At 40.5% G+C, this 27416-nt stretch overlaps 1 protein-coding gene across 1 annotated transcript in view; it reads left to right on the top strand.

The window, feature by feature from the left end:
* The first annotated feature begins 5073 nt into the window (after positions 1–5073).
* The window catches only part of LOC121363760 (MOB kinase activator 3B), an 81947-nt gene continuing 59604 nt past the window's right edge, over positions 5074–27416 (top strand). Inside the window, exon 1 of the mRNA XM_041486386.1 lies at positions 5074–5145. The gene's annotated coding sequence lies outside the window, so the exon portion shown is untranslated. The remainder of the gene's footprint in view (positions 5146–27416) is intronic.

Here is a 27416-nt window from a genome sequence, read left to right as displayed (position 1 = left end):
AAAAGAAAAAAAAGAAAAAGAAAAAGAAAAAGAAAAAGAAAAAGAAAAAGAAAAAGAAAAAGAAAAAGAAAGAAGAAAAAGAGAAAATTCTGCATCTTCTTTTTCTAGGAAAGAAAAGTCACCTTCTATACATAATCACAAGAGCACATGTGTGTGGTACAGAAGGCAAATTGTCTATTTGTCCCACATGAATGAAATAAAGCTAGTAATGAATGTGTGGAAGAGATACATTTGTATTTGCAGCAGGTGCATGATATATCATGGTGGTAGCAGCTCCCAAGAGAACAGTTCTTTCACCACTGTACTTGGGACACTCCCTCAGCAGCACCACCATCATCCTGCCTTCAGCACACAGCAGCAGCGCAGCCACAGCTGTTTGCAGCCCATCTTACTGCCTGTTGTGGCCTTGCCTGGGCTGGTCAACACTCTGCACGTTTCCAGAACTATCTGAGAAGCAACTGTGCTAGATCTGTGCCATACACGTAAATTTCATGCAGTGTGGTGTGGAGGATATGGTATTGTATTAAAGAGAAAGGTGGAGTTAAGTCAGAACTTAATGCTCAGTACCACATACAGCAGGTAATGCTGTGAACAGTGAAGAGCTGTTAAAATTGAGTCAACCATCATGGACACTGATGTGAAGTACCCTCTGGGTTACCAGCTGAAAGAGTGTAGGGAGAAAATATATTTAGGTTTGCGTACATTGTGGCTTGAGCCTATTCAAAGTTTCATTAATTGCCTGCATGTGTTGAATTTTTTGTCTGCTTTCAAATTTTAATGTTTGTAATTTTTGTACAAATAACACGGGAAAGCTAAGTCATGCTGGTGATGAAAAAGGAAAACTCTTTTTAAGAGGGACATAGAACATCTCCTCTACAAATACAAAGGGTACCTAAAGGGCTGAGGTAGTAAATACCTTCTAGCCATTGCTGTGCGCTTTGTGGTTGTGTTTCTGACCCTGCTTGAGTCCAGATGGGTATTGCAACACACAGAGGCCAGTCTGGTGCCAGCACCTGTACTGAACAGCTGATTCAGGGCTTTCACATAAAATAAAACCCGTATATTTCATGGAGACTAGAGTAAAAATGCTGTACTTTGAAGTCTGTCATAAAAATTATCTTTAAGTTTAAATTGGGTTTAACAAAGCCACAGCAATTTCTTGCAGACTCAATTCAAAACCATAAGCTGGCCACTTGAAAAAGGAAGGAAGCTGAAGCAGGCTCTAATTTTATCCTGCTTTCCCAAGAAAACAGTGGTTATGATAGCATCGTGGTTACATACATGTCTGTATTCTTCTCATTGTCCCCAGTTCAACTTTGATTTTGCTAGTCCTTTTTGTAAAATCAGTTAAGGGATAAAAATATAAAAAATGTATGTTCCATCCTGTTATGTCAGGGTAGAAAAACAGATGTACATAAACTTTGTCATCTACCAAGGAGACAATGTGAATTTAGTTCTATCAGGCTCAAGACCCTAAAACAATACAAAAAAACAGGCAGAGAAGAGCCACAGGAAAATAACCCTTGTAAGCTCTACTTACAAAATGTTGGTTCTTTCAGAGCATCCAAGCACACCTAGTACGAAACAGCAGCATCACAACATGTTATTTGAACATGTTAGTTCAAATTGTTTGTACCAATGTGAATTGTCCAGTCTGTGTAATTCTCTGTCCTGTATTCCCAATAGTGGCAGAGACTAAGCAGTCTCAACTGCAAATCAACTATTTGATGCTAAATTAAATTGCATTTCAGTTTGGTTGTACTGACAACAATTAATCTCAAGACCTACTTTTTTTTTTTTTTCTTTAGCTGTGTATTTTGTGTAGTAGGAAGAGGAAGGAGCCTTGACTTTAACATCTTTGCTGCATGAGATTAGAATAATAAGGCATAGGTGACTGAATTGACTCCTAGTTAAATTCAGCTGAAGTAAATTGACTGATTGGGTTCACAGCTCTGGTTTCTGGCTTCTTTCCCAGCAGCAAAGGAGCAACTTCCATCAAACATGCTGGTGAATGTAGCCATGGCAATGATCCAGAGTGCAACATGACTACAGAGAATGGAAAAGGAGGCATCTTTCTGCTCACAAAGTCAGCTGTCCTTGATGTGCTTTTAAGCACTCTAGTAAATTTCTGATGGTTAGTAAATAAAGGGGTTGTGGATTGAAGTTCAGGAAAAGAATTGTGTCTGTCGTTTGTCCTTTCTGGGCTCTTCTTTTGTCACCAAAAATAGGTTCTTCCTGAGCAAAGCTGGCAGGTTCTTGATATGCTTTAATTATTATAAATCAGATAAAAGAAAATGCTGTCCTCAAAGGCACTGTCTGTCCCTGTTTGAATGTACATAACCGAATGGATCTTGTCAACTACACCTACTGCATTTTTTGAAACATCTTTCCATGGAGCATTTAAAGGGATGCAAACTCTTAACTTTTGGAGACAGTGGGAAGACAGTTTCTTGTTTTCATTGTGCAGTTGTTTTAACAGGGAGCTTGTCTGAAAATTATTTTACTGTGTCACTGGTTTTTAACCTGGCGGTGTCCTAGTATTACATTTAGGTCTTTCAAAATACCTTAAGAAATTTGGGATTTGACAGCTTCGCTTTTTAACTTACTCCTTCTTAGGACTGTGATCCCACAAACTCTCTGTATGCATGTTTTATTGTCTTTAATTTTATACAGAGAAATATGAAACAGTAATGTCAATGTCAAACCTGGTTGCAGGGAAGAAAAAAGAACTGACTGCCTGAAAGCAGGAAATTGGTAATAAGGTAAAAAAGCAGTTCTACCTGTGACTTAAACCTGCTTAAACCTTTCTGCTATCAGAAAAAAAGATTATTTCTACTGCTATTTGTTCAGATATCTTTGTGAGGAACATCATGGCTGCCTCATAAAAAATAGAAAATTGTTTCAAAAAGAGTCGCTTTTCAGGTTTTTCTTACAGGGTTTGTGAAGGTGCAAGGGTTACTTCTATTATCTTTATTTGCATGTGTTAGGAAATAGAAGTTAATTAGTCACAATCGAGCATTTCCTTCCAAGCAAAACAATCTTCTGCCTCAGTCACAACATGCTGGCAGCTTCTTAGGTACCCATACACCTTTTCTCCTCTGGTTTGGCAGCCAGTAGTTCCTAATCCAACCTCTCATCTAAGAGGCCACAGATTTGGTCCTTCCCTCAGGCCAGCTAAGATTCTGCTTTGACTCTGCCACATGGAAGCTGCTACCTCAGTTCGTCTCCAATTTGGAGAGAAACAAAAGTTGGGCCCTTCTTTGACAGTACAGTTGGGATCCACAGCAAGGCAAGAGGCCACCTTCTTTGCCTTTCACAGTGGGAAAGTAAGGACAGCAGTCTTCAACAAACTTGGTTGATTTGCTACTATTTTCTGCAAACCTGTTAAGTGGACAGTTCTTGGTCAATGTTTGACCCACTGTACTTGTTCAGAGAACACCTTCAATTTTGCATGATTATTTGTCTTGCATCTTTTTCAGGCTGTACTTTTGTGGGTCTCTGCTGCTTGAAAATAGGGAAATTTAGGGTTTGTTCACTCAATGAAACCAAGATTTCCCAAACTCATTCAGCACTGCTGTTGGGTTTGAATTTTTTTCCAGCTAAGAACAGAGAGTTTGGCCTGTAACCACCCTACTTTTAGTTGGGTATCAGTGAAATGGGTCTCTGCTGTTATTCTCTCTCTTCCCTCCCACCTCCTACCTCGCTTTTGCCTGTGGAAAAGATGGGTCAGATGGGAAGGTGTAAGAAATCTTTGTAGGCATGAAAAAGAAAGAACTTTTTTTTCCAGTTTGTGTATATGTATATAGTCAGCTGGGAGAATGTATGTTATGGTTGGGGTTTTCCCCTACTGAGACAATCAGTACAATGTAACTGCGAAGGTGGGTATTTCTACACACATGACTGTGTATCGACATACTCCCATAAATGCCATGGGTTAAATAAACCAAAAATCTCATTAGCTGATAAAACAGTAACATGGATACGGCTACTTATTCTATCAGTCAACCCTGAGATAAGGGTCTGTTTCTATGCTGATGACTACCACATCAGCTGGGATACTGTTATGGAGGCAAACTCCTCCAGAGCACCGTGTCTGCAAGGAGCTTTGTGAAAGAGGGCCACGGGGCCAAGGTTTTTACTGCTATTGCTACAGGTTCTATGGTTGGTTAAAGTCTCACATTTGCTGCTTAAACTGAAGTTAGGTTTTCCCCCAAAACCTAATTTAGGTTTTAGGCCTCTTCCCAGAAGCTGTGGGACGTAATTTGTCCTGCTCTCGTCAGCAGAGTGGAGTGCAGTGTGTAGTTTTGGGTGCCATAACAGAAGGTATAAAGACATTCAAGAGGGTGTAAAGGAGGATCACAAAGATGGTGAAGGGCCTTGAGGTGAAGCCATATGAGGAGCAGCTAAGGTCACTTGGCCTGCTCAGCCTGGAGGAGACTGGACACCTCAATGCAGTTACACCTTCCTTGCGAGGGGAAGAGGAGGGGCAGGCACTGATCTCTTCTCTCCAGAATGTGAAACACAAATCACAAATTCACAAAGTCTGTGAATCAGGTGACTAGTGACAGGACACAAGGGAATGGCCTGAAGTTGTGTCAGGGAAGGTTTAGGCTAGCTATCAGGAGAAGGTTCTTTACCCACAGGGTGGTTGGGTACAGGGTCCCCAAGCGTACCAGAAGCATTTGGACAAAGCTCTCAGGTACATGCTGTAACTCTTGGGGATGTACTGTGCAGGGCCGGGAGTTGCATTTGATGACACAGTTCAGGATGAGTTGTGATTCCGTGGGACACGGGCTGACCCTCTGGCAGGGCCGTGTGTGCTGGGGCTGGCATCGTGCTCGGGCTGGGGCAGTGTGTGCCGGGGCTGGGGCAGTGTGTGCCGGGGCAGTGTGTGCTGGGGTTGGGGCAGTGTGTGCCGGGGCCGCGGGGCGCGCTGGGCCCGGGACCGGCAGCGCACGGGCAGGGGCGCAACGCCCGCCAGGGGACGCCCTCCGCCGTGGCAGGGCCGCGCGGGGCGCGGGGCAGGAGGGGGTGGGAGCCGAGCCGACTATACGTTGGGGAGCCAAGCCAGGCTGTCGCGTTCTTTTCCCGGCCCTCAGGCGAGGAAGGCACCTGAAGGGGCCGCGGCGCCCAGAGGGGTGGGAGGTAAGGCGGGGGCGGCTGCGGTGGGTCAGGGCGGCGGGTCGGTCCCGCCGCTTACAAACTTCCCGCCGTGAGCGGGACGCGTTTGCGGTGCGGTAGCGGCTCGCCCGCTCCTTGCTGCGCTCGGTCCAAGCGGAGGTGACAGCCCTGCACAGCTCCTCCGACCCCGCGGGGATTGCCGTGCTCGGGGACTCGGCCGGTGCCGGCCCCGCCGGGAGGGGCTCCTGCTCCCCCGCGGCCGCACTGCCCTGGCGCCCCCGGGCCTCGTCCTTCGGCGGGCGGGGGCGGAACTGCTTCTGGTCCCGGCCGGACCGACAGGTGGTGGGCGCTGCCTGGGAGGGTGGCATGGAGCTGGTGAGCGCGCTTCGCTCCGAGCAGCAGCGGCTGGGCTGCAGCCCGCACGAAGGTGCGCTTTCCCAAGTGCTCCTCTTTCCTTTTTTTTTTTTTTTTTTTTTTATTTTTTTTTTTTTTTTTTCTGTTTTTCGGCGGCGGCGGGGGTTGTTTATTTATTTGTTGGTTTCCCTTTTCCCCATCCCGTATCTCAGAGGCAGGTCGCTGTGTCCTTCCTCCAGAGCTCCAGGAGCCGGCTCGGTCCTGCCCGGGAGCCGCGGGCCCTCTGGACCTGTTTCCCGAGCGCGGGAGGGACGGGCCGGGCCGGGCTGGGCGCAGAGCTCCCGTCGCTTCTCCGCACTCCGCACCGTGCTCTGGCGCAGGCAGACGAGGTCCGGAGCCCTGCGCGCTGGTCCTACTGTAACCGTGTTGAGCAAAGGGTGGGAGACTCAGCCAGCAGCTTGTCGTCTTCCGTGGCAAATGCTGAGACGCAGCGTCTTAAAAATGGCAGTTTTGCTGGGCTTTCTTTAATGCTGTGGGCGAAGTTAGTGTCTCAAGAAACGTGCTATGCAGCTGGTCTGCCGGGTCTCTTGTGCAGACACAGGCTCAGGGTGCTGGATTTTACTTTTAATTTACGAAGCTGCCCAAGGAAAAATGGTTTGTGTTAAACTTCTTGTTCCCTAGTGGAACACAGTATTTGAAATCCCTGCGAGTGTTTGCAATCGCAGTGTGACAGCTTGACAGCTGCCTCTCGGAGACTGACCCAGGGCTTGTTACAGAGAAATGCGTAATTGCTGGTGCGAGGACTCGCACGCCCTAGAGATACCCGCTGTTGGCTTAAAAGAGAACCGCAGTGCAAGCGCAGGCAAAGGCTCCTGGAGAGTCCTGCTTGAAGCTGATTGACCCTGCAGATCATCTGTCTTCTGGCAAGACTGCTGCCAGCTGGTATTTGAAGATGTAGAAGCCTTCTTGCTCCCATTTGATGGTCAAATCAGCCCGTTCTGGGACTGGTTGTGGACAGCTTTCATAAATGAAATATTCTGATTGAATAACTGTATGGTTGTCCAAAGGTGTTTGAGGATCTTCCCACCCCTGCTTAAATTTCAGCAACTTCTTAAATAGGCATCGGGATTGCTTCTACTCTCCAAGCCTTTTAGTTGTATTTTACACACAGGTATAAATACTGAATGGGAGATATTGTGAGACAATGTTCTGGACATACATAACTGGAGAATTTATGTGCTGGTTGCACTGCAGTAGGTAGAGGAGAGCCTGTTTCCCTCTTTTCCACAGCAAACCATGTTATTAAAGATTTGCACACATCTCTGAGTGGATCAATAATGGTGACCTGTGAGCAGGTTATGCTTCTCTGCTCCATGGGGCATAGAAAGGAGCATTCTTTGAGCACAAAAAAAACCCCAAAAAACAAAAATCCCCAACCATAACAAACCCCCCCCCCAAAAAAAAAAAAAAAAAAAAAAAAAAACCACAAAAAAAAAAACAAAACAAAAAAAACACACCAGAAGGAGGAAACTGATGTTTTTTAATCAGACAATATGCACATCTGAAAGCATACTGTAGAGTAGAAAGAGAAGCAGCACAAGGTAGAGTACAGTCAAGCAATACTGAATTCCAGAAAGTGCTAAAGAGAAAAGGAGGTGGGTGCAGAATGGCAGGATGTTGCTTGGCATCAAGCCTCTTGCAGCGATGATTTTGTGCAGTTTGCTGGTGTGTTGGTGTAGTAGCTGATGCTACTTAGAATGCATTAGTGAATGATGTGAGACTTGGGACTGGACCAGATGACTTCGGTTTCTTTGCTGGTGTTTCTCTCCTGAAAAATACTCTTTATTAGCTGCCAGCAAAGCACTTGGGATCGTTAGGTCCCTGGGGAAGGTACTTGTGTTTTGGAACAGAAACTGAAAGAAACAGAGAGGTCCTAGTGCCCTGGGAACAAGGACCACAGAGTCATTTGGAATAGCAGTTGTTTAAAAATGTTATAGGGCAAACATGGTATTTGTCTTTGTTTAATATGTAGTCTTTATCACTAATTAGGTAAACTGAGATTTCAGATGGAATTTTCTTAGACAAAACACAGTGCTATTTTCATTCTTCTGTTTTAGGGTATTATCTCAGGTTTAGATTATTTGGTACCTTTGACAAATAGATGAATGTCTTGTGAGCCTCTTCTGAGCCAGGGACTTAGGCAGGACCTGTCCAGATAAGATGGAGAAAGAAACCTAAAATAAGTCAGCTAGAACTGGAATTTTAAGCTAAGTACTGTAGAAGTAAATTTATTTCCAGAGAAACTACACTGTGCTATTCCAATAAGGTGTTCTGGTGATGGGTAATTAGCATATTAGTATATTAAAGGAGAAATACTTACAAAGGAACTGCAGGTATGGGTGAAGATCAGTTATACATAGTGTAACTGAGAGGTTCTTTTAAAGGTATTTGGACAAGATAAGAAAAGCAGAAGAGGTTTTGCTTACTGTTCTTGTTATCCAATCTTGCTGCAACACTCCCCTTTCTCTTTTTTGCTGGTTCTCATATGCAGTGGGTGTTCTTCTCTGATTTTAAATCTTTACCTTTGAACAAAAGTATGGATTTTATTTGTTTTGGTGTTTTGGGTAATTTTTTGTTTGTCTGATGGGCTCAGGAAAAGGTTCAACAACTATTAAAACAGGACAAGGATGTGAGATTGGAAAGAGGTAAAGGGTGGAAGAATGTAAAACTGGGTCATTGATCTTGTGAACCATCACTGTTGTTTGATTTCCCTGGAAAGATAAAAGGGGACTTATTCTAATCAAGTAGCTTAATGGGAACGTGCTTTTTAACAGCAGGGGGCTCTTTGGCCAAGAGTTTCTAAGAACTGTTTGGTCTAGGAAATCTGTCATCAGTTTTAGTCTAAGACATGTGCTGCTTCTGCTGTTGAGAGCATTTGCTTACCACGCCAATACAATCAAATAAAAAAGAAAAATATTTTTTTTATTTTTTATTTTGAAGATTCAGCATACCCTTATGCTGACAAAAGGTGTAGGTTTTTAGGCTAGAAAGATTTTAGTAAATTCTGTGTATAATAGCATGCAGTATATCCAGGTGGTTGGTAATAGGTGACCATTTCTGTCATAAAAATAACTCTCCACTGTAGTGAGCATTAGTTTTGGAGTTTGGATTTTTGTTTTTTGTGATTTAGCACTTACTACCATTCAGATATAGAAAAATGAAAAAAAAAAATGCTGCTCTGAAGTTTTAAAGCAAATTCTAGCAGATAGAAGAACGCAGCCTCTGAAGAGGGTGCTGAACGCGTGTTTAAAGCAGCTTCATGAGCCCTGATACCACAAACTTCCAGTGTCCTGAAACTGGAAAGGTGTGACTGGGGGCTGACTTCTTGCCCTGTGATTATTAATTCCTTGCTTCAGCTCTTCATCTCATCAGAATTGCAGTTTATCTTTTGCAGCTTACAACGTCTGTATTTTGAAGTAATCCAACTTTTCATTGATCAGTACAATATGGTACAAATGCTAGCAGTGATCACTTCAGATGATGCTTCCTGCAGAATATGAGCTTTAACTTTTTCTTCTTTTAACCAAGAAAAAAAAAAAAATCAAGAGGATCTTGAAATTAAGTCTTTTTTGTTCTTAAAAGAAATTTTACGTAGCTTTGAAATTGTTACTAATTGTAAGAATTAGTAATTATTTTCACTTTCTCATTTTAGTGTCTCCCTCCCTCCCCCAATCCCCCTTTGTTCTTGTACCCACTGGCATGGTATTAGAGTGCTTGATTAAGATAGACATTGAAGTCGTGTCTGTTCACAGATAATATCAAAGCCAATACACTGAAAAACCGTGAAAAAGCAGATGTGGGTTTGTGTCTTTTGATCTCCAGTTACAGCAGTGATAGAAAGTTACAAAAAGTTTAATTTTAAGAGTTATATGTAACAGCAGTAGTCTGGAATTTTTCATGACAACGTTCAGTACTTAATTTTTAAGTACTCATTTGAAGAAAAAAAAAAAGTCAATGCTTAGTTTTTTGACTTTAAATAGTAGAAGACCATATTCAGTTTCAGAAAATGCAATTCTTTCCACAGGAGTAGAAAGCTGCATATTGTTTCCTCAAGTAGGGTTAAGACTGAATTCCAGGTGAAAAATGGGAAAATAGTATTGGTTACAGTTACTTCTTTTTTCTTGTATAAGATACAGTTAACTGTAACTTGTAAAAGCACAGATTTTTTACAGAGTGCTAGCATGGGCAGTTCTTAAACAGCTGTGTTCCCTATAAAAGCATAGCTGATATCAGTTAGGTAAGCTTAGCTGGATACCCCAAGTTATCATCTAATGAGTTGTCTCTTCCCCCCTTTCAAAAAAACCCAAGCAGCCTGCATTTTGGAAGTGTGAGTCACAATTGACAATGAGGAGTGCATGAGTTAATAGGCAAATCTTCTTTGTGTTTGTTGAAGTACCGCCCCAGAAGAGCAGATGGAGGAAGTGAATGTTTCCACACTGTCCAGGGATGAGCTCTTTTTAGGTCAAGGTGCTGTCATTACCTAACCAAAACATGCTGTGATTCCATGAAGAACTGATAGAATCCAGTTGGAATCCAGTAGGCTGTGCAAGGTTGTTACTAGTCATACCTGCTGAAGCCTGTGCTAACTCTTTGCTTTTTAGAGACTGGAATCCGAGTGCAGAACAGAGCAAAGAAAGTCAAATATAAATATAGGTACATTGATATGACCTTACATCATCTGGCCTGATACATTATACATAGGGAAACCTCAAGGTCATGGCCTTCAGTTTGTCAAGTTCCTTAAGTTTGGTATCCAAAATTGGTTTACGTTAATTCCCCACAGTAACCACACATTAAAAGCAGCAAATTAAGGGAAAAAAATTTCCAAATTAAGTGTATTTGAACATATTCTGCAGACATCAAACATCACTTCAGTGTCAACATAGCTGCAAAGTGTTTAAATCAGTAAAACAGAGACTGACTAATGAAGTTGGGAATGTTACATTATCTATGTGCCAAACTGCTCTTATGTTCCCCATACAAACAGTTAAGAACTGAGCTCTTCTGTTGGTGATTGAACGCTGAATTGTATTCAGGAGTCTGAAGCCCATTCTTTCCTCCCTGTCTCTGTAAAGCAGAAACATGTGAGAGGGGAGTGGGTGGACCTGATCTCCCTAGCCCAGTGTCTAATTTGGATGCCTAAAATTGGGCAGTTGTAAATACCCTGTTGTTGCATTCCTGGAATAAGGAATTATGCCCATCCATTACAATAGCTGCATGCAGAATCAGTTTTACTTCCCCCCCCCCCCCGCCCAGTGGGAAGAGATTTTTAGATTTATATTTCATTTGAATAAAGGAAAAGAAGGCAACCCAAGTTACAATCCAGCCCTTAGACTTCTTAAAAAAATCTTGAGATTCAGTCCACAGGTAATGGTAACAGTACAATAATTTTTTTTTTGTCAAAATAATCCCTTTTTCTTCCCGAGTTCCAGAAGTCATGGACCTATTTTAACTCTTCTTCTTACATTCAAGTTTGACACATTAAATCTATGATAAAAATATATGAGAATTGAGATATGCTTGAAGATATATGAAGATGTATGGAAAAAATCCATGTTAGAAGTCATTCAGTTTTCAAATATATAGGAAGTGATACAGAGACCACAGGGTATTCAAGGTGTCTTGAGTAACAGTTCAACTGATGAAGATGATAATTTGAAGTACTGCTTGATTCTACCTGAATGAAGGAAAGAAAAATGGAAGAAGAATGGAAGAAATTAATGAATATGTGTTCATACAGTAGTTCTTTTCAGAATAATTTTGTCTACTTATGAACTTGAAGTGCATTGAATGCATACATATTTTATATAGTGTTGTGAATTAACATGTCCTGACAATCTATGCTGTAGTTATTCAATATGCTGTATAGAAAGCTATATACATAAATCTGTCTATATATGTATATGTACATATATATATATATATAAATATATAGTTCATATATGTATATTTCATATCTATAAATATATCTCCATAGCCTATGGAGACAATTATTCTTGCAAAATAAAGATCAAAGCTGGTAATTTACTTTTCTTGTTTGGGAGGACTACCTGTCATTATTTTTTGAGTTTAAAGATGTCTTGGTCATCTTAAATTCTCATCTCTTTTGTAATATAAGATCTTCATAATGCGTAAGGCTGCAGGAAGGTCTGTCTTCCTTATGCATGTCTGCATCTTGTACTTTTTTCCTGAGTTAGTGAAATACTCTAAATATAAAATCTATGCAGTAATGTTTGGAAATTTTTCAGGTTGTAAAGCAACTGTTATTTTATGTGGAAAGACTACAAAACCTTTTTCTAAATAGTGCAAAGAGGCAATACAGGAGCAATACCCACTTGTGTTTTTAAAGACCTTCTACAGAAGCAATGATACCAAATGCCCTTTCATTTGGTACTCTACATGTTTAACTTAGAGCATTGAATGTTTTTTGAAAAAAAGTCCCAACTGTCAATTTGAAAATTATTAAAATGTGGATATGAAAAACATGTCAAGATAGGGGAAATCATTGTATTATTAAAAAGAAACAAAACATAGAAGATTTTACCTCTTTATGTTGCTTTTCTTTTCAAAATACTGTCAAAAATTATATGGCATGTTCTCAGTTCCATTTGAACTACTTCCCAGGAACAATGGCTGTATTGCTTATCTTTTAAGAAATTGGTGATTCTTTGAAAGTACTTTTTTATGCTATATGTTGAGCTTTTTAGGATCCATGTTTGAAAACTGTTTCTTGCCTTTGATTGTTCTTCTGACAAACATGTCTCCAGTTCTTCAATTTGATGATGAATTCCATTTTGGAAGTTTTCAATCTTGCTTGTATTCCAAACATCAACAGGAAGATTTTTGCTAAATAGTTGGAAGATGTGTTGAAGGAACTCGTAGATGATCCTTATGATGTTCTTCTGTGTGACCTTGGTAATCTCTACAGGGAATCTGAAATCAGTTGTTTCGCTGAGACATTGCTGGGGAAAATAACCACCCATTTTCCACAGAAAGTTCATGATATGGTAGTTCATTTTGTTTCCTTGGAAAAGACAAACTGAATGTGAGATTTTGATGTACAATGCCATTATCATGCAAATTTGCAGTAAACTTCTCTGAACCATAATGGTCATGCTGATGAAGCAGTCAGCACTATTTTCCTTTCCTTTTTGCAGATCTGTAAGTTTGCAGTTTCTCAGTTGTCTTGTCTTGCTTACATGCTTCTCTTTCACATCTCTGAATTTATTTAATCTGTATGACATGCTGGGTATTACTCACTGTGTGGGAGTTGCTCTTTCTAACAACTATGATCCTGCCAAGGTCTACTGTTTATTTCAGTTTCCCACAGTTGCAAAGGTTTTGCTCATTTCTGTTGTATTTAATTGAAAAATGAGTAAATCAGTCAATCTAGTGATTCAGAGGATATTGGCAGATTAGCAGGTTAGAATATGGTAAGAGCATTTCATCTTCTTACATTCTTACTAGAACTGGCAGTGCTGCTTGAAAAATTTTACTTTTATGCTTAAGTTGGCAAAGACAGTAAAAGATAATCACATCCCTGGCTAACAGATATGCAATCAAAGCAAGATGTAATTTTATTGATTTAAGAACAAATATCTTTTTAGTAGGATAAATTGTTTTGTTTGGGCAATGGCCTAAATTTTATTAGCAAAATAACCTTGTTGTTGACACTAGCATTGACTCACTAGGGGCATATGTTGCTATGACTATGTTGGCAAAAAAAATAAGTATATACAACTCTTAAGAGAGATGCCTTTTTCTCCAAAGTCTCTGATAGTTCACTGTTCAGAGAAGCTTTGTTCTACTCCATCACTTGATGAATGAGCCTCAGTTTTTAGATCCATTAAGGAAAGCATGCTTTTACCTAAAAAAAGGGGAATTCCTTACATTTCAGAGTAAGAAAACTCTTGTTCTGAAGCCTCCTCCTGTTGTCTTGAAGTGGGTTCTTTCACCTGGTGTGTGAGAGACTCTGGCTCTGCTCATCCACTGAAATGCAAAAGAAAGCGTCTTTTAAATCCAAACCAGTCAAAGAAGTATTTGTCCACAGTTATTTGGTTTATTGCTCTTAAATCCTATTCCTTTTGACTCTCTTGTTCCTCTGAGGTCTGGGTCATTAGTAAACAGATTTAAGGCTTCTGTGTCTTACCTTGTGAGATATATAGAACTTTCTGACACAAGCATTTAACTTGCATAATAAATCTCATCCTAGAAAAGACAGCAACATTCTGGCATATAGAAACTCATGAGTAAGTTTAATGTCTCCAATTGGCCACTCTGTGAGTTGCAGGAATGGCCATAAAGCTGTCCCAAAAATCAGTGCTGTAACTTTACTTAGCCCTTACAGATAATTTTTACTGAATATGTGTCTCTGCTATTTATAAAAAAATTCATTTTTTCTCTGGTTTTACTGGAACTAGAGGGTCTCCTGGGAATTCCTTGATATGTTCCCCTGGTCCCCTCATTCATTGTAAAAAAATTCTCCAGCATCTTAATGTTTCCCTGTTTTCAATGACCCTTACTGCCTACAAATATCACCTTGATTCAGGCCAAAAGAGTGTGTATGTGTTTGTGCAGGGGAAGTGGGAGCCTTTCAGGCCACAAGCCCCCTGCTTATCATGTTTCTTTCATCTTTGTAATGCCAGTCTCTTTTTCTTTCCACAGTAACGTGGCAGTCAATCTAGCCTGAGTATGACCCCAGTTAGGGTAACCTAACTGTTAGGTTAGCAGTTTCCAAAAGCCGATACTTTCCATCAATATTCTCTCAGTACAAACCAACAGATCACTTCCAATTTGACAGATATGAAATATAAAAAAGGACATGTATAAAACCTGACAGACCACTGCTGCTTGTTTTAAAGTTGCCTGTATCACTCGTTGATTATTTCCCTGAGTCTGGCCAGCAACAGGACTAAAATCCTTACTTCCCATATGCTCTTTATTTTGATCCATATTCTCTTCATCCTTCCCCACTCCTATGTTATATGGTGTGAAAAAGAGGGAATTAACATTCACGCATCTTCTGCCTCATCCCCCCTTGCAACACACAATCTTTGCCTTAGTACATGACATCAGCATCTCCTCCCAACATACCCTTTTTCTGAATATCTGGGTCTCTGTACAGTGTCATGAAAGCATCAACATAAACCAAAACTGATCCCATTTACCAAGTCAGCAACAAAACACCAACTCCAAAATAAAACCACAAAAATCCATTTTCCCCATGCTCCAATTTATAAGGTGTCCTCCACTGCTTACACTATGTATTCATTTTATCTTTAGTCATTGAATCTTCCCCAGCTTACTCCAGCTTTTCAAAATAAAATGCCAAGAGCTACAGGGTAGAATTGTGGACTAGTTTGCCAGTACTCAATTGCCCAATTCCTTAATCCTTAGGTCCAGACCTCTAATACAAATAATTTTTTACTCTCTGCTCCAACTCCTTGTTGTCAGAGAAAGGAAAAGCACTCTCTTCCATCACACAGTTTTGTGTGTAACAATTTTAATGCCTAGGCATTTATTTATTTATTCCTTGTTCTGATCTCCTGTTGTTATTTACGCATGGCTCTGACCTTGTGCCAGCAAAGATAGGAGGACACCTCCTCTCTTTCGCACACTATTTATGTTGTGTACAGTGACAGTCATTGTTCCAAATCTTCCTTATCCAATTTACACAGAGCTTGAAGTTTTTAACTACCAGTCCCACTGGTCAGCCCAGGAGCAGTCACGCTGATCAGCTACAACAAAATGAAATTTGATACTCACCAATCTAGAAATTCATACCATTTTCGCCCTTGTTCAAATACCTCTGGAGTGTTATACCTTTAAGTTGCTCTCCACCTCGATGCTGGAGAGGATTTGATGGAGTCTCCTATCAAACTTGTGCAAATCCTATTTAATCTGATTCTCCTTTGCTGGTGGCAGCAAAGTGATCCAGGCAAGGCAAGGGTTTATAACTCCCATTTGGATCACCAAGATTGTTGCCCGAAAATGGTTCTTTCACCTGTTAATGCAAGAGGCTGATCCATGCACAGAGCTGAGGTATTTGATTTATTTACAGTTCTGCACAGAAAGGGGTGCTGGGTGGCAAACCCACAAACCCAGCACAGAGACTATCGAAACTTGTTACGGTTTCTACATTTTAGCAAACAAAGGCATTAATGTTCATTTATTACAAGTTACATAATTCTGTTATTAATTAGTATTCTGTCTTCTCTTGTTTAAATGATTCCCTTCTTTTGCTAATTTGTCTGCTTATTCAGTCTTTCTCTTCCTTGAGTTAGTTATTTTCCCTTGCCAGAATTACCCTTTACCCAGTTGAAGTGTTGGATTTTTTACTTCCTTATCTTGGGAATTCTGCCAAATGACCTTGTCGCCTATCAATTCTGCATTCTTTGTGTTTACCCTCAGTGGTGCATCGCTCTCCCCCAGCTCTGCTAACCTCCTGCTAGGTCTGTGATCATTGAAGCATGACAAGCCCTAAACCTTAACAAGACTATTCTACGAGCAAGTAATTCATCTTTCTAATACCTGGACATCACTCCCATGAAAACAAGCTCTCCAGGAGACTGAATTCACTTGTGTTGGTAGCAAAATGTCCCATCTTCAGGACTACTCCAGGTGGTGTAAGGCTGAAATTTTTCTCCGAGGGTCTGGCTGATGTATTTCTCTGACTATCAGGTCTTGGGGCCAGGTTGTAGTAGGACTGCAGGTAGGCACCACTGGACGAATTATAAGTGTCTGAATCAATCTGAGCCTTTGATAATGACACTTACAATAAAGTGCCACATAAGCACTGTGGCTTGGAATTGAAGTGCTTGGTTGGTTCCTGAATATGCATTAACAAAGTGCCATGTTTCTATGTATCACTGACTTCCTCTAATGCAGTACCAGCCTTTTGAACTGGTTCCTATAATCACAATATAGGAAATCACTGGTGGTTGAAAAGGAAGACTGAGTTGAACATTAAGATAAGCAAAAATTACAAAGTATTTAGCAGACAGATTTGCTTTTCTTCTTGTGGGAATCTTTATGGATTGCTAATTCTAAAAGTGAACCAAAGTGATTTACCTTTATGTTATTCAGTCTGCATAATTACAGGAATATTTGAAAAGTAATATGGAAAATGCATAAGCTCAGAAATATTTGATGTTGTCCTGATATTGTCTGGAATGTTTTTTCCTAATTGCATGCTGTGTTTTAGATTCAGCAGGAGGATAGTGTTGATGAAACGCTAATGATTTGGCTGTTGCCATTAGGACTGTTGTTTCCTGTGCTTTGCCAATGAGCAAGTGCACAAGAAGTTGGAAGGGAGCCCAGCCAAGACAGCTGACCTGAACTGGTCAAAGGGATATTCCACACGATAGAACATCATGCCTGGTATATAAACTGGGGGGAGTTGTACAGGAGATGCAGATCTCTCACTGGCCAGTAGGTAATGAGCAATTGTATTGTACATTACTTACCTTTTCTGGGTTTTATTCCTCTTTATCACTATTTTTGTGGTTGTTGTTGTTTATCATTGTGATGACGATGGTGATATTACATTTTGTGTCACTTGTTGAACTGTTCTTATTTAAACCTATGTGTTTTACTTTTCTTTCAGATTTTCCTTCCCACTGGTGAATGGGGGGTGAGTGAGTGAGTGACTGTGTGGTTCTTGGTCACCAGCTGGGGTTAAACCATGACAGATGCAAGCAGTGAAGGAATTCCAGAATAATCTTGAGATGAGAAAGTATTTTGTTAAAGGAAAAATAAATCTTGTTGGTGCTTGGGAGGACCTATTATAGTCTGACAGTGAAAGATCGCTATGGATAAGCAGTTTCTTAGCAAAATAGTGAATGACTTCAGCAGTTACACAGTAGTATCCTAGTAATATAGGAACTCTCCCGTTATTATTCTTGTTTTGCTTCTGCTGATGCTAAGGGTATATATGTAGTTATATTGTGGTATTGTCATAAATTATCTACATCCAGAGCTCTTCAGAGAAGTTACTTTATGAATTAAACTTGTGGTAAGGATGTCTTTTGTGTTTGAAAGACTGAACAGAGAATCAGGAGGACTATAGTAAATTTAGCAAATTGATTTGCTATAGATGTCTTTTTAATTTTAATTTGGTGTACATGTGTATGGATCTTTTGCATTAAATGGAACATTGATTTAAATCAAGTAAGGACCAGTCCTTTAATCTACTAAGACAAATCAATGTGAGAAACAACTTAGTCCTGCATGACAAAGTGGACCTGATTCACTCTTCAGTGGTTGTATTCTGTTTATACACTGTCATCCCTCTTTTCCTTCCATTTTAATTTCATAAGAAACCCATGAAATATTTGATTGTTGTGAGAAAAAAAAAAAAAAAATTCCAAGTGGAGATTAAGCAGCATGGAGTGATTGTAAGTGACGAAGGAGAGAATATCCTGTGTAAGAACCTTCAGGTCAGGATCAGAGATCAGAGACCTATTAGCTTTGTACAGCTTACCTAAGGACAAGTCAGGACAATTGCTTCTCAGAGTAGCTGAGTTGTGTCTACCTAATATTATGCATCACCCCCCTAATTTGAGGACATCTGAGGACCCAAATGGAGATTACCATCTTCTCAATCAGAACTCTTCTTTCCTGAAAACAGAGGAGGGAGATAGACACATTCTACCTTGTAGTGCAAACCAGCCAGCCTGTGACCAAGCACCTCACACTGGACATTTCCTTATCTCTTCCTGTAAATAAGGAAATACTTTTCCTGTGGGAATGAGAAGAGTGGGCTTGAATGAGTAAGTCAGAAATTATGCATCTGTGCTTTAGTTTCTGTGCTTCAGGATTTTGCATTTCATAATGTTCTTGCCTCCTAAACACTTCTCTGAAGTCTGGTGGATGGACCAAGAGTTGCTGAAAGAACCATTTTTTTGTCTAGTGAGATAGACCATGGTTGTTTGGTTTGGATTTTTTTGGTTGCTTCTTTTTATAGTTTGTTTTTTTCAACAACAACAATGATAATAATTTTAAAAATCGCTCTGTTACAAATTTTCTATGTCTATAACAAATGTGATCATCAAAATGTCTTGTAGTTATGTTGACGTAGCCTGTTATGTTTCAGTGAAGGCTAAAGAACTTTTGGACTTAGGATCCCATTTTGCACCAAAGCAAATGGCAATATGAATGTTTTATGGCTCAAGTGGGAGGTGAACACAAAATCCAGAGGATAAAGCTGAAGGTCTAGTATAAAGGACTAGATGTCAGCTGAATGGAACTGAGATCCCAGATCTGAATTCACCTAAATGAATTTGTCTAGGTTCAAAGTTTCTTAGTTTTCATGTATTTTAACTACACCTATCTTTACAAAGTAGATATATCTAGTTACTAGATGTCTTGGGAGTGTTATACAGTTTTACCCAGGCTCTTTGTCAAGAGTGTCTAGTGAAAGCATTATGAAGAATACTGAAAAAAGCAGAACACAAAGGTTGAGGCCTGAAAATCAGTTTTGATTTTGGGCAACCCTAAATTCTGAGAGAGATGCTACTTTAGCTTCTATATTGTCTTTGTTTCCCTCAGCATTGCTCTCTTTTCTTTCTTAAGATGTAGTAGTGATAAACTGTTAGTTTATGTGATAAAAACTTGCCTTTGCTCCACAAGGTAGTGCAGAGAAACATTGACAAGTGTGGAGGAGCCTTAGTAATCCTTTCTGCAGCTGCTCCCAGCCCCATCACTGGATCCTATCTCCTCAAACTCAGAGGAGCACAAGGGACAGTGGCAGGCAAAGACACAATGTAAGGACTCTGAGGAAAAGCCCCTTCTAGCATTGTCCTGGGGTAGCCTCATCCCCATGGCATGGAAGAGAAAAGCATCAATGTGAGTCAGTCCTGGAGCACCTTACAGACTTCCTGGTTTTGCTGCCTGGAGATAGAGGACACATTGCAGCATACAGAGGAAGATAGTTTCAGGGTTACACAGGACTTATTATGGGATGCTTAGGGGAGAAACTAAAGGCAGGAGAAGGAATAGAACTGGGATGTTTGGGAAGGAAAAAGCATGTGAAAATAGGAAAAGGACTGGTCATGTTTAAACAGCAGCTGGTCAAAACTCTTCTCTATTATGACCTGAAGAGCATTATGCCCTCCCAGTAAACTCCATTTCTAAATATTTTCCTGGGTGAGGGACTGTTTGACTTTCCAAAGGAATTTCCATCTGGCTGCATTGTCTGACTCTTTGGCTTAGATTTTTGTGACTAATGTTCTCATCTGCTTGCAATCAATAGTAATAAACAGTTAAACTAACGTTATTGTTCATCCGTCTGTAAGAAGGTCATATTGGCAGCTAGTGAAAGAGTGATTATGAAAGCACTACCCCAGAAATAGGATATACAAAGTTCCTAATGCTTTTTCACCTGTATGAGTTAGTGCTAGTCTAGTTAAAGTGGAGGTGTCATGTGGTAAAATACGAAACCAAAATGCCAGACTAGATTTGCTTGGTTTTCCTGCTGAGCAGTGTTTTTGTTTCTGGGAAGTGTGCATGCATCATTTTATTTTTCCCCTGGAAAACCCTTAGGCCTGAATCACAGAATCCAATAAACATAATAGGGAAAACTCCACTGACTTATTTACCCCCAGCTGCAGAGGAGATGTTTCACACTGAATGTATTTTAAGACATCTCCATCAGCCAAATTACTCCTGGGAGCAAACTTCTAACAGGACATGAATGATCCCAAGCTTAAGGTGAAGTTTACTGCACACAGCCAAATAGAACCAAATGTGATGGTTAACTCCTACCCAAAGAGCTGGTCCTTTTTCTCTCCTGTTTGTCCTTAATACTGTTTCAACTTGGAAACTGGAAAGCTAATCACCTTTCCTTTCTCTGGGTAGGAATGATGGTGATGAGAACAATCCAGAGCGGCACAGCCAGTAGGGTGAAGGAGTGGATTCTGCCCCTCTGCTCTGTTCTACCTTGGTGAAACCCCACCCTGAGCACTGCTCTGGGGCCCTCAGCATAAGAAAGGTGTGGACCTGTTGGGGCAAGTCAGGAGAAGAGCTGCTAAATTGATCAGAGGGTCGGAGCACCTCTCTTCATGAACACAAGCAGAGAAAGTTTGGGCTGTTCAGTCTAGAGTGGATAAGGCTCCAGGGAGACCTTATAACACCTTCCAGTACCTAGAGGGGCCTCATAAGAAGGCTGGAGAGGGGCTTTGCACAAAAACATGTGGTGATAGGAAAAGGGGGAGTGTCCTTAAGTTAAACGACAGCTGGTTTAGGCTAGCTATTAGGAAAAATCTCTTTACTGTGAAGGTAGCACTGGTTTCCCAGAGGGGTTGTGGATTCCCCATCCTTAGAGGTGTTCAAGACCAGGCTGGATGGGGCTTTGATGATCTAGTGGAAGGTTTCCTGTCCACAGTAGGAGGATTGGAACTGAATGGTCGGTATGGTCCCTTCCAATCCAAGCTATTCTATGATTCTGTGTGCTGAGTGATGAGGTTTTTCCTTTGTTGGTCAGTAGGCTTGTTTTTCTCCTCATTCAGCAGCTAATTTTGTGTGTTCTGGAATACTGAGTTGATTTTGAGGGAATTTTTTGAGATTTGAATGGCTCTTTCAAATATCTTTGAAGGAGGATGGTGGTTTGTAAGGTTATTGTTAGCAAGACAGATACTTTGGACCGTGTAAAGTCTTGTTTCCAAGAAATAAGTTTAAAAAATGTAATAGAGAGATAATTAAATGTTTTCACTTAGAAAGTTCTTAAAATTTAATAACGTTCATAGAGAACTAAGCAAGTCTAAGCAATTATTGTCTAGTGTCATGGCTGTGGACTTTTTGTGAAAAACTGTAAAATAAGGCGGGAACCAAGAATGTTTGCATCGGCTTGGTTTGACAACAGGCATAATAATCATGCCAAATTCTGCTTATTTATTCGTCTTTTCAGTTGCTTTATTTGTTTGGGGCTTTTGTGTTCGGTTGTTTTTTCTTTCTTGTGTACCCATCTCATTGTGCATTTGTCCTGTCTTTGTCCTGCCCCTCCCTCAAATTACAGATTTTGTTTCAGATTACCTTGTTTCCCCTCTGGAGCTGGTCACATATGACAATGGACATTACCAGCAAGTCTAAAAGCGTGCCACTAATGGTCTTGGCTAAAGGATACTAAATGGTTGCAGGAACACTTCGTTCTGTGGTTGATATTAGTTGTGATTGATACTAAGTAACAAAATTTTTCTGAAGGCTCTCATAAGCCTTGCCAGGAATGTGTGACCAGAGAGATTCCTGTAACAGGATGGATTTTATGTTAGGAATAGCTCATGTAGCCCCATAAAAATATGACTGTATCTGTTCTCCTGTGTTCAGAGAAGTGCCTACAGTACCATCCATTCTCACAGAATCACAGAATGGGTAAGGCTGGAAGGGATCACAGTGGGTCCCACATCTGGTCCAATTTCCCTCTCACACTATATCTGAAACAGTTCAAATTTCCTGCTTGAAGACTCTCGGTGAATCCAGTGATATTCAGTTCATTTGCTGTGTAGATTGTGACTCCAGAGTGAAGACTACTGGTACTGTATTGTTTGCTACTTAGGATTTTGCAGAAGTCTGTCTGTGGAAGAACTTGCACAGAACCTAAAACTTATGTGGGTTCCTAAGCCCTGCCTTAATCTTTGCTGAGTAAGCAGTTGGACTGTATGGGAGTACATCAGTTTTGGAATTGGTGAATTGGCATGAGTCTTAATTCTGTGACATTAGTAACTGGTCATTGGCACCTATGCTTATTTTGAAATTGCTTAGCCCCACCCGACAGGCAATTGAAGAGGGTTGCATATGACAGATGAATGTTTTGGGCAGCTTCTGAACACTGGAACTTTTGATGTGCTGAAGCCATGAACCAGTTCACTCTAATGCTTATTTCAAAGTCTATTGGAAGGACAACTTTAACACCCTTGATGAATAACGAATGTACGTATAGAAGATGTTGAGTTTGTGCTCTCCATTTTTTCTGGCATCCTAAAATCAGATACTTCATTTCCACTGTGAATTTATTAGATCCGAAGGACTCCATTATCCAGAGGAAATTGGGAAATACGTTGTGTTGAGCAGGTTCAAGCTGAGTTAAACAGAGGGGCCAGATCTGTTTAAATAATGTGTTTGGAGTACAGCTTTATGAACAGATGGCAACTCCAAATGAGGCAACTGTGTTTTCCTTCCTTAATCTCTATTGGCCTGGTGTGTGACCTTGGATAAATGGCTTGCTCTCATATTTCTTGCTTCCATCTGCTGTTCCCAAAGCACTTGAGGAGACATATTTTTTACATGAGACAGTGGTTTTGATAAGAATTTTGTGGTTATATCTTACACCAAAGAGAGCAGTCATTTGAAAACCTGATCTTTCACTATTAAAATAAAGTAGCTTTCATAGTCTGATTTATTATGTTTATTGTACTGATAAAGCTACCAAACACAACTTAATTAATGATCTTTATAAAATTATAAAGAAGGAAAAGTTTTCTTAGATTGTATGTCTCATTATGCTTGCAGGTGTAATTTCTTAACTTCTTCATTTTTATAGTGCTTTGCATTAGTAATGTACTGGTTTCTGCATGTCATCAAATGTGGCAGATTTCAGGGGCAGTGTGCTTCCATTGGATGCATGGAATGACACAATCCAGAAGTGTAACATATAGTATTCTTACTGGCATTCCACTGTAATCCCTGAACAAAATGAGAACTTGATTTCACATTACCTTTAAGAAATCTTGTCTTGCAATTAAAGTGCTTAGATTGATATCTTTCTGCTGAAGCATTTTGTCCCTGGGAATGGAGGAAAAGTACAGGATAAGCTGCTAAAAAACAGAATCACAGAGTATCCTGAGTTGGAAGGAATACACAAGGATTGTCAAAGTTAACTCCTGGCTGTTATCTGTAGAGTACAACACAGGTTAAAATGATTTAACTCCCTTAGTGCTCTTCTTTAGTTTTTTTTTTTACTTGCAAAATCCTTTGCAAGTAAAGGGATTTTGCATTCCTTCCTGACTACATATCTAAGCAGCTTCTCTCTCTTTTATGAGAAGTCTGAAGGGTGCAGAACTCTCTTTCTTACTTTTGTTTATTTCAGGAAATCTTAAGTTCTGGTGTGTGCTGCTTTACAAAATACAATCATCCAAATGTAATTCCCAAGTCACATTATTTTTTTAGGCAGAAGCATATTATTAATAATCAATCTCTTAGCAATACAACTGGGAGATGCCTGTGTAACCCAGCTCTCCCACTAAACCAGATAGGTTTTCTGCAGAGTCTCCAGAGTCTTCAAAGTTCTCAAGGCTTTTCCATTGAGACAGACTGCAGAATGCACATGACACGAGGCATCAGTCTGCTGTGATAACCTCAGTAACTGATAACCTCCTTTCAATGTACTATATTCTGCATCATACTGTAAACTAACACGTTAACAAAACAGAACTCAGCAAATAAATAAATAAAGGCCTGAGAGAGAGCTGTGGATCACTAATACAGCTTCTGTTTTCCAAAGTCTGTCCTACTCATGTTCTTATCTAGGAACCTAGTTAGGATTAAAAGATGGTGTCATGGGTTGACCCTGGCCAGATGCCAGGTACCCACCAAAGCCACTGACTCACTCCCTTCTGCAGCTGGACAGAGGAGAGAAAATTTTACAAAGGGTTCCTGAGTTGAGATAAGGACCAGGAGAGAGATCACTCATTAAATAATGTCACATGTCATACAGGCTGAATTTAGAGATATGCATTGAATTTATTACTAAGGAAATTGGAGCAGGACAATGAGGAGTAAAATGAGCCCTTAACAACACCTTCCCCCCACTCCTCACTCTTTCCAGCTCTACATACCCCGGTGGTGCAAGGAGACAGGGAATGTGGGTTCACCACCCGAGGCTGATCACACTGCTCAGGGAGAGGAGTCATTCTCCTGCTGCACCCTGGGGCCTCTTCTATGGGAGACAGCTCTCCATGAACTTCTCTGATACAGCTCCATCTCATGGGCAGCAGTTCCCTGTGACCTGCTGCTTGTGAATCCCTCCTTTGGGCACCAGCCCGCCTCAAACTGCTGTGACATGGGTCACTCTTCCATGGGGTGCAGTCCATCAAGGACAGGCTGCTCCAGCCTGGAAGCAGGGCTCCACAGGTCTCCCACAAGATCACAGCCTCCTCCAGGCATCCACCTGCTCCATCATGGGCACCTGCATGGGATGCAGGTGGATCTCTGCATCCCTGTGGATCCCCATGGACTGCAGGGGGGCAGCTGCTTCACCATGGCCTGCACCACGGGCTGCAGGGGAAGCTCAGCTCCAGTGCCTGGAGTACATCCTGCCTCTCCTTCACTGACACTGGTGTCTGCAGCATTATTCCTCTCACATGTTCTCACTTTGCTCTTCTCTGGTCACAATTACAACTGCACAACCTCTTTCTGTTTTTCTTTCTTCTTAAATATGTTAAGAGGCATTACCAACATTTCTAATTGGTCCAGCCTTGGCCAGAGGCACATCTTTCTTTGGAGCCATCAGGAACTGGCTCTGTAAGACATGGAAGAAGTGTCCAGCATCTTCTCACAAAAGCCACCCCAGAATTCCTCCCTTCCCTTCTCCCCTGCCATTTCCAGAACCAGGCCATGGAGATCCAATACAGATGATCATAACTCAATGTCTTCTAAGACAAAATAAGGTAGGTATAAGTTAATTTACACCACAGTAGAAAGCCTCACACCATAACAGGGAGTAAATATGATTTATTAGATAAAGAATTTAACTTTGAGAGTCTGAATTCAACTGGTTAGAGCCTTTTAATTTAATGCCTACTGCCTCATGGCAACATATTCAATACAGTGAAAATAAAATAACGTGACTGATAGCCTGTAATGGCACAAGTTGAGGCCACATAAGATTATTTCAAGCTGCTAATTGCCTTGGTTCTAACTGTAATCCCCTGTATCTTACCACTATCCAATGCCTTTTCCAAGAAAAAATACTCCAGGTTTATGTACTTTGCTATGAAAATAACCCACATAGCTTACATGAAGGCTTTAGCTTTTGCCATGTTCTAGTCATGGCAGTGGCTGCTACACTTGGTCCTGCTGGATTACTGTATTTATTTGTACCAGAGTCACCAATGTTGTACATTATTGAAGCATTGATTAGCCTGAATATACTGCTCGACCAGTGTGCTCCAAAGGGCCAGAAGGCTTCCCTGGTTTTCATGCTTTAAGGAGCAAAAACATTGAGAACTGGGCTGGGCTGGTAACCAGAAAGCCAATACATTTTTATGTTCTGGGGGCACAGTGATGAAGCATGAGTGCTGGCTAGGTCACTTGGCTTGGATGATCAGGCTGTGTTCACTGCAGAATTGTCTATCTGCGGGTAATGTTGTCCCTTCAAATCATACTGTCAAAACTTTTTCAGTCCTACGCCTTTTCAGAATTTAGTCCTTTTTAGACCATGCCAGTCCAGAGGCCTAGATGTCTTACTTTCTGTTCTTCATGTTCTTCTGTTCTTCTTCAGTTTCCTACTGAATTAACATGCTGATAGATAATTGAGAATTTCTGGGGTTGCTTGTTAGGAACTTTGTTAATGCATTTATTTGTTGTAGTATGTGTGATTGTTTATTATGCCGTGCAATTTGACATACAGCCCAGAAAAGTGGAGTTGCTCAGTTATTCTTTGCAATTGTTACATTTCTAAGGCAGGGCCATTAGCTGCTCATAATATAGACTTGTTCTCAGCAATGCAGTAAATTAAGCTGATGCTACATTGTTATGTTGTTCATATTGCTCTTTCATTTGTAAATTGTGGGATTTAATTATGTCCTAATGATTGTTTTCATATAGCTGCAGTAATACTACCAGGCATTTGTCCTGCATTCATCACGAACTCACTGGTTTTTGTTATCAAAGCTAATTTTCTCTATAGACAGGTCAGATTAGTTTTATTAGTTAAATTAGAGGAAAGGACATGCAAAGGGACATGCAGAATGTTTTTAAACATCTCTCAGACTCTTGAATTCCAAGATTTATTTCAAAAGCATTTAATGGGAAGCACACAAGAAATCAGATCCCCTAAAATACATTTTTGCCATGATTTTTCATATTGGAAGGGCAAATTTTTGTTTGCCCTGCAGACTACTCTCTTACCTCTCACGTTCAGTAGAAAGAAGATGGTAGAATTACAATTAGTGGACTGGTTTAGAATGGTATTATAAAAAGAAGCTACTGTGAGCAATTCTGAAACGCTAAATCCTCTTTGAGAACTCTTTCTTAAAATGTTATAGTTAGGAAGTCTTTAGCATCCTTTTTCATCCCATGGTTGATAGGTACAGTATTTCCAGAGTTGTTTTTTCCCCTTAAACAGAAATAGGTAAAAGGGACTCTTACTACTTACAGGGTCATCAAGTTTTCCTCTGCAACTAATTGCAGCAGTTCCACTGCTGACAAATAATTTTTTCAGATCTGTAAACATGATAGAATGTGTCATGGGTATGATAGCAGAGAAGACTGATACACAGTCTGCAAAAACAGACACAGAAAATTGATTTGAAATTTTACAAAGTGCGGGAACATGTTTACCCACAAAAAGACACATACTGTACTTTAAGAAGGTGTTAATTGTGTCATAAGTTAAGTCTTCACAAGACAGTTTTGTGCTATTGTATGCTTCTCTTCACCTCTGCCTTGGGGGAAAAAAGTTTGCCTCAGTTCTTATTCTCTGCTTAGAGCACTTACAGCTTAAATGAGAAATGTCTTTATCCTCAAAGTTTATTCCTAAAGATCTTTCTGTGTGCATGCTAATGTTTCAATGCAAAAGTAGACAGTAGGATAATATTAGGGATCATTTTAGTTTTCTGGAGTACTGGGGCCTGGATTAGTAAGATGATTCCTTGTATTCCCCATAGATG

This window comes from Pyrgilauda ruficollis, unplaced genomic scaffold (assembly GCF_017590135.1).
Source record: "Pyrgilauda ruficollis isolate IOZ18807 unplaced genomic scaffold, ASM1759013v1 scaffold76, whole genome shotgun sequence".
Taxonomy (NCBI): domain Eukaryota; kingdom Metazoa; phylum Chordata; class Aves; order Passeriformes; family Passeridae; genus Pyrgilauda; species Pyrgilauda ruficollis.
Note: the sequence above shows the minus strand (reverse complement) of the source record. Positions and strands in the feature narration are given on the sequence as shown.